Source organism: Dendrobates tinctorius, unplaced genomic scaffold (genome assembly GCF_039654945.1).
Source record: "Dendrobates tinctorius isolate UK_male_01 unplaced genomic scaffold, ASM3965494v1 ptg000057l, whole genome shotgun sequence".
NCBI classification, from domain to species: domain Eukaryota; kingdom Metazoa; phylum Chordata; class Amphibia; order Anura; family Dendrobatidae; genus Dendrobates; species Dendrobates tinctorius.
Window position 1 is genome coordinate 5195181 of NW_027361725.1, and position 8211 is coordinate 5203391.

Sequence of the window (8211 nt, forward strand, 5' to 3'; positions counted from 1 at the left end):
AGATGTAATAGGAGGGGGAGGATGGAAAGTGGCTGGAGGGGGTGCAGGTGGAGGAACTACTGTGGTGGGAGGAGGAGGTTGGGAGGTAACTTGCTGGAGAGCAGCGTGGCATGAATGCATTACATGCATCTGCTGGGCAGGAGAGAGCGTTTCCATGCGCTCCACAACAGACCTGAAAAAGGTGTGGTTTGGCGAAGATCTTGCTTCTGAATGCATGGTTTGCAGAAGTGTCTTCACCTCCAGAATGCTGGAGTTGATCTGCTGATAGCCTGCGGAGATTTGCTCTGACAAGACTTTTAGACAGTTCTGGAAAGATGCATTCAGATGCAAGAACTCTGGCGCATAAGTCTTTTCCTGACCCCTCTGCCGCTGCCGCCCAGTACCCGCAGGTGTACTAGAGGTGGCAGGGGCAGAAGGGTGGGGTAAAGGGAAAGCGATCTCCTCACCAGCAGCTTCATGTAATGTAGGCGGCCACGATGCTCCTGTGCTGGTGGATGGGACAGATGGGTCGAATGTGTGGGAAGGCTGGGAAGGTGCAGATGTACCGGGGCGGTCGAAGTGTCCCTCGGTGCCGGTCTCCTCAGGGATCGCCTCAGAAGGGTCCAATCGTGCAGGCTCCCGAGTGCTGCTCACCGTGCTGTGGAATAAAGAGAAAAAAAAACAATTAAAATACTGACATGGTATGGCCCTGGCTGAAAAAAAAAATTTACATCTAACATTTTTTTTCACATGTGGTGTGTAATATTTACCTTCTAGTGACCATTGTTTCCCGGAGGAACGACAGGGCTTCTGCGTACTTGTACTTGCTCCTGCGTCCTCCAGATCCACTCGGGGCCCGCATCTCTTTATTGAACTCCTTCTTGAAACGATCCCTCACAGACCGCCACCGATTCACAATTCTGTTCCCTGAAACGAGAAAGGACAAAGTGGTTAGTATACAACATCAGTGTTTCCCAAACTCCAGTCCTCATGGTCCCCAGGGGTCATGTTTTCAGGATTTCCATAGTAAATAGAAATCCTGAACACATGATCCGTGGGGACCATGAGGACTGGAGTTCGTGAAACACTGGTTTACATCAAGCAACCGGTACTGTATATACTTACGCTCTTTAATCTGGGCCCGAACATCGAGGTCCTCCCAGCGGCCCACAAGGAGCGAACAGATTTCCTCCCAGAGTCGTCGGGTAACGATAAGGTCAGCGTGGCGGCGGTCAGCCATATTCCAGAGCGGCTCCCTTTCTCTGACGAGATCGATGAGGTGGTCCACATCGAGTCCTCCATCCTCACCGTCAGAGTCGGGAGCACGCTGTGAAGGCTGTTAAAGAAAAAGACAAAAATAACATAATTAGCCTCCACAAAAGAAATGAAATAAAAAGTGCAAAAAAACAAAGCAAAAATATTTATACTTACACGCTGGTGACCGCCGCGTTGCTGTCGCCGACGACCCTGGGAGGCACTGCGAGGACCTTTTGGCCGAGCACCAGATTGGGAAGACAAGAGAAGAAAACAAAAAATGTTATGTCTTTTGATGTAGGCATTTGTTTGCTGTGTGTGGTCTGCAGAACATTGTTTTCTATGTGTTGTGTGTAGTGTGATGTTGTGTTTCTGCGTTTGATGCAAAAAACTTACCAATTGTGAGCCCACTCCAGGTGTCTGTCCACCCCTTCCTTCTTCTTCTGGGAGCTCCTCTTCATCTTGTGAATCCTGTTTTGAAATAAAAGGCAATGAATAGACATATATTACAGAGATGATGGATTTTGGAAATAAAAACTTACCGTCAAACGCTGACGATGCGAGGGAGGGCTCCCAGAAGATGATGTGCTGTCTTCCTGGTGGACACACTCCATGCCTGTGGGTGGTGTTCCAGCTGCTGCCATTGCTGCTGCTGCTGCTGCATCTATTGGGCGGCTGTTGAATAAAGAGAAACAAAGGGCCAATGAATATCTTGATATTCAATAGCCCTAGTTTGGAGGAATGGGGGATTTGATAATTACCGTCTCTCATCTGCTGCTGGCCTCCCCTCCTCGCATGTTCCATTTGCTGCTCCATTTGGGGTGGTGGTGGTGCTGATGGTGCTGCAGTGGTCTCCTGCCTTCTCCTGCTGCGCTTGGTTGCTTTCTTGGGTGGCATGTTGGGTGTGGCTGTGGGTCCCACTGTCTTGCTTTTATATACAGTGGGGAAAAAAAGTATTTAGTCAGTCAGCAATAGTGCAAGTTCCACCACTAAAAAAGATGAGAGGTGTCTGTAATTTACATCATAGGTAGACCTCAACTATGGGAGACAAACTGAGAAAAAAAAATCCAGAAAATCACATTGTCTGTTTTTTTTTTCATTTTATTTGCATATTATGGTGGAAAATAAGTATTTGGTCAGAAACAAGCAATCAAGATTTCTGGCTCTCACAGACCTGTAACTTCTTCTTTAAGAGTCTCCTCTTTCCTCCACTCATTACCTGTAGTAATGGCACCTGTTTAAACTTGTTATCAGTATAAAAAGACACCTGTGCACACCCTCAAACAGTCTGACTCCAAACTCCACTATGGTGAAGACCAAAGAGCTGTCAAAGGACACCAGAAACAAAATTGTAGCCCTGCACCAGGCTGGGAAGACTGAATCTGCAATAGCCAACCAGCTTGGAGTGAAGAAATCAACTGTGTGAGCAATAATTAGAAAATGGAAGACATACAAGACCACTGATAATCTCCCTCGATTTGGTGCTCCACGCAAAATCCCACCCCGTGGGGTCAGAATGATCACAAGAACGGTGAGCAAAAATCCCAGAACCACGCGGGGGGACCTAGTGAATGAACTGCAGAGAGCTGGGACCAATGTAACAAGGCCTACCATAAGTAACACACTACGCCACCATGGACTCGCATCCTGCAGTGCCAGACGTGTCCCACTGCTTAAGCCTGTACATGTCCGGGCCCGTCTGAAGTTTGCTAGAGAGCATTTGGATGATCCAGAGGAGTTTTGGGAGAATGTCCTATGGTCTGATGAAACCAAACTGGAACTGTTTGGTAGAAACACAACTTGTCGTGTTTGGAGGAAAAAGAATACTGAGTTGCATCCATCAAACACCATACCTACTGTAAAGCATGGTGGTGGAAACATCATGCTTTGGGGCTGTTTCTCTGCAAAGGGGCCAGGACGACTGATCCGGGTACATGAAAGAATGAATGGGGCCATGTATCGTGAGATTTTGAGTGCAAACCTCCTTCCATCAGCAAGGGCATTGACGATGAAACGTGGCTGGGTCTTTCAACATGACAATGATCCAAAGCACACCGCCAGGGCAACGAAGGAGTGGCTTCGTAAGAAGCATTTCAAGGTCCTGGAGTGGCCTAGCCAGTCTCCAGATGTCAACCCTATAGAAAACCTTTGGAGGGAGTTGAAAGTCCGTGTTGCCAAGCGAAAAGCCAAAAACATCACTGCTCTAGAGGAGATCTGCATGGAGGAATGGGCCAACATACCAACAACAGTGTGTGGCAACCTTGTGAAGACTTACAGAAAACGTTTAACCTCTGTCATTGCCAACAAAGGATATATCACAAAGTATTGAGATGAAATTTTGTTTCTGACCAAATACTTATTTTCCACCATAATATGCAAATAAAATGAAAAAAAAAACAGACAATGTGATTTTCTGGATTTTTTTTTCTCAGTTTGTCTCCCATAGTTGAGGTCTACCTATGATGTAAATTACAGACGCCTCTCATCTTTTTAAGTGGTGGAACTTGCACTATTGCTGACTGACTAAATACTTTTTTTCCCCACTGTATGTCTTGTGGGCAGAGCTACTGAGCATGCTCAGACCAAAAAAACCGGATCCGGCCACCGGATCCGGCTTTCGCCGGATCCGGCGCATTGCGGCGCTCATAGGCTTTCATTGTGTGAAAAAGCCGGACGCGCCGGATCCGGCGTGTCCGGCTTTTACGCCGGAGACAAAAAACGTTACAGTAGCCGTTTTTTCCAGACGCCGGATCGCGACACATTGCCGGATCCGGCGAAAACCGGATGAAATGCATGGCCATCCGGCGCGATCCGGCGCAAATGCAAGTCAATGGGGGGGAAACCGGATCCGGCATTGCATTTCGCCGGATCCGGTTTCTGTCAAAAGCGCCGGATCGCACCTGACGGCGAAAACCTGATGTGTGAAAGAGGCCTTATACTTGAGTATATATGGTACTTCAAAGTTACTTGCAGCAAGCTAGTCCAGAAAACCCATGTTAATAATGTCTTATTAGAGTTTTCTGTATCATGAGGGCTCCCTCATTATTAACTTCTATCAATTGATCAAAGTATAGAGCACCTGTCTTTCTTTGGAGGACCTCGCATATCCTGTTTTACATGAACAGCTCTTGGATTTCAAAAGACAACATTCAATGCATTGTATCTCCTCAGGAGGTGCTGTGGGGAAATGGAATATTGACCTCCAGGTTATCTGCAGAAATTTGGTCCAATTTTTTACACCCTATAAGGGATTTATACATTAATAAAGCCTTCTGTGATTAGCCAAATTTTTGGAAACTCTTCTAATATATTGGTATTCTCTAAAAATCTAAAATATTTAATTTTAGAACATATTTTCTATTACAATTCAGGACCCTAATAACCATTTGAAGGGGTTCAGAGAATTATTTACTTACGTATATTACATCCATTGATTTGAATAACCTAACTATCCCTGTGTGGCACAGCCAAAAGTTTTACGATAACCAGGTTCCCCGCATCATGTTCCCACATGCTTTATGCATCCATTAGCCCTCTGTGTCTGTACTGTTACACACTGAACATTTTGGCTGGTCCAAACAATCAGGGCAATTGTTACCAACCACCTTTCGTGTCTATCTTTTTTCCTCCTAGATTGTAAGCTTGCGAGCAGGGCCCTCATTCCTATTGGTATTTGTTATAATCTATGTGATTATTGTTACGCTGTAATGTCTATCGTCTGTACAAGTCCCCTCTGAAATGTAAAGTGCTGCGGAATATGTCGGCGCTATAGATATACAATTTATTATTATTGAATAAATCCATAGGGATCAGTGGTCATATTTTCATCGACACAAGATGTTATAATTCATCTACTGCTACATTATTTTCATTAGTGGTAAGTCTCCAGTGTCTTATGGTAAACCCATTCGTGTCACTATGGACGTGGAAAATCTCTTCTGATTAGGTGCAGAGATGGGTTTAATTAACATAGCTGGTGTCCCAAAGGCCTGTCCAACAGCTACTCAGCGGTAGTCATAATTTCCAAATTATAGTGGGTCCTGATGGGCATTTGAACCGTGTATCCTTTGTCAGTCCTCCACTGGCAGGAGCACTTGGTTTACAATGTGCGGCAGTTGAAGGCGAGAGCCACAACTCTATGTTAGGTTTCTTGGGGTCCACTAAGAAGTTATATCTGCTGTCATCCCTACATAACGGCAAACTGTTGTTAACTAAAAAAAATATACAGTATGCAGACTTAGATTTGTTGTTCTATATGGTAAGAATGATGTTTTCTTGTCAAGTTAAGATGATATGATGACTAATGGTAATCTGATGCTCATATCAAATAATGAAAGCAAAGCAAGAAGTAACTCACTTTTTTTCTGAAGTTACACAATGTGAAAGTGTCGAGTGAATCAGAAATTTTACCGTAAATTTAAAAAATGCGTAACCATAACTTTTATAGCTTTTTTTTTTTTTTAAATGTCATCATTCTATATTCTAGGGCTAAAATTTCTAGTTCAATTACAATTGCTATACTTTAATTAATTTTGAACAATAATTTCTCATTTTCTATTTTAGTTTTCATTTCAAAGTGAAATTGTAAAGTGGTGGACTGAGGTTGTGCATAACACATACAGTTGTGCTCAAAAGTTTACATACCCGGCAGAATTTTTACTTTCTTGGCGATTTTTCAGAGAATATGAATGATAACACAAAACTTTTTCTCCACTCATGGTCAGTGGTTGGGTGAAGCCATTTATTGTCAAACTACTGTGTTTTATCTTTTTAAATGGTAATGACAACCCAACACATCCAAATGACCCTGATCACATACCCCATTTCTTAATACCGTGTATTGCCCCCTCTAACATCTATGACAGCTTGAAGTCTTTTGTGGTAGTTGTGGATGAGGTTCTTTATTTTCTCAGATGGTAACGTATATAACACATGATCCACCATTCACAATAGATGATGTCAAAGCTCACCTCCTCTCACTCTACAAGGACTGATAACACCTCTATATACAGTAGCTAACACAGGTATCACGGTGCCACCCCTCAGGGTGTCTGGGATGCAGTTACTGACATCTCGGCCGTCAAATCCATTACAGGGGCGTGCTGAAGCTGTAAATACTTTGATGGACGGCACGGCCATCCAATCTGGTACAGGGGCGTGCTGAGCTGTCAGTATGTTGATTGACAGCTCGACTAGCCAATCTGTGACTGGGAGGCGTCGGGTGTCTCAGGTGTTCACTATCCCGGATAATTGCAATGCCTACTTAACTGAGCAGCTTCTCCCAGACCACTGCCAGATGTATATTCATCTTGAGAAGTTTGTGCTCTGTGCTCTCCTGTGCCCTGTGTTCTGATTGCTTGATCTGTTGCCTGACTTTGGACTTTGTTCTGACTATCCGCCTATTTAACCCCTTTAGCTGTGATCCGTTATCCTCCTGGTTCTCTGACCTCGGAACGTTACCTGACTACGCTTTTGTCTCTTCCTTCTGTTTATGACGTCCCCTCCTAGCTTCTGACCGTGGATTCCTTTACCACTCCGACTCACGGCTTTGCCGTGAGAAGTGACTAGCGTCACAGTACATGGGTCACATTATGTCTGGCCGCTGCATTTTTCTTTTTCACCAGTTTGGATCCTGTTCACACGCTTTGTGACCAGGTGGCGAATTTGATGCAGATGACTCAGGATCTGGCAAAGGATTGCCAGAGTCTGAAGTCTTCGCAATATCAATTGCAGGGTCAGATAAATAACTCGATGAAGACCTCCCATATCCCCTCACTGCCAGCAGTGGCTGTGACGTCAGTACTCTCTGATGTACAGTTGGTCTCTCCCGAACCTGTTAAATCCCTCCCTGATAAATTTTCGGGAGAGAAAGACAAGTTTTGGGTATTCAGGGAGAGCTGTAAGTTATTTTTTACCTTGCATCCCCAGTCGTCAGGGGAGGAGTTCCACCAGGTGGGAATAATCATGTCCCTACTGTGAGGGAGTCCTCAGACCTGGGTATTTTCTTTATCCCCACAAGCCCCAGAACGGTTTTCTGTTGATGGTTGTTTTGACAGTTTAGGTCTGATATATGAAGAACCTGACAGAATCCAGGTCGCGGAGGCTAAGATCATAAACCTGGCACAGGGGGGGTCGCACAGCTGATGACTACAGTACTGAGTTCCGGCAGTGGTTCTATGGAACGATGCTGCTCTCAGGTGCCAGTTCCAAAGAGGCCTTTCCAACACACTCAAGGATGCGCTAGTCCTCCATGATGCCCCTTTTTGTCTGATGGAGGCCATGTCTCAGGCCATACGAATAGACCGCAGAATCCGTGAGAGACATGGTGAACAGCAGGCCGCATGTACTACTCCCCCGAAGCAGGTCCATTTACCTGAGGTTAGAGTTGCCACTCTTTGAGTTGCGGAGAGAAAATGGAGATAGGATGTTGGACTTTGTCTATACTGTGGTTTCTCTGGACATTTTCTTAAGAATTACCAAACTCGTCCTGAAGCTATATAACCATCGGGAGAACGTCTGAGTCTGGGTGATGACTGAGGAGGTCACCCAGACACCCAGGTACCTTTTTCTTCCTCTGATAAAGTACTGATAAATTTGATGATTTCCTTTGAGAACCAGATGTTATCAACATTAGAAAAAAATACAGGGAAAAACAGAATACCTCACCGTGTCAGTGTGCCTGGTAGCCTTGAATTTGCCAGCAGTGATCCAAAAAATTCCATCTGATCACAATGAGAGGAAGAAAAAAGTTGTGGGATCACACAGCTGAATAATAAACAACAATTCTTTATTTCACACCATCATAAAAACGTGTAGATATATCCACAAATGGATAAAAAAAAGAGTCACATTCTTACGCATTTCTGGCTATCAGCCCTTAGTCATAGAATGTCTTCTTTTTTCTTCCTCTCTTGTCATCAACATTAGCATTCATTGACTGTGGGTCTGCTGCTAACTTTATTGATTCGGGACTGTTTC

The 8211-nt window shown here is 44.6% G+C and overlaps 1 long non-coding RNA gene across 1 annotated transcript; it reads right to left on the bottom strand.

The window, feature by feature from the left end:
* Positions 1-792: 792 nt before the first annotated feature.
* LOC141092031 (uncharacterized) lies at positions 793-1497 on the bottom strand. The gene is made up of 3 exons (XR_012232659.1): positions 1411-1497; positions 1105-1315; positions 793-906 (listed from the first exon to the last, which is right to left on the bottom strand). It is a non-coding gene; the product is annotated as an uncharacterized lncRNA (long non-coding RNA).
* Between the last annotated feature and the right edge of the window lie 6714 nt (positions 1498-8211).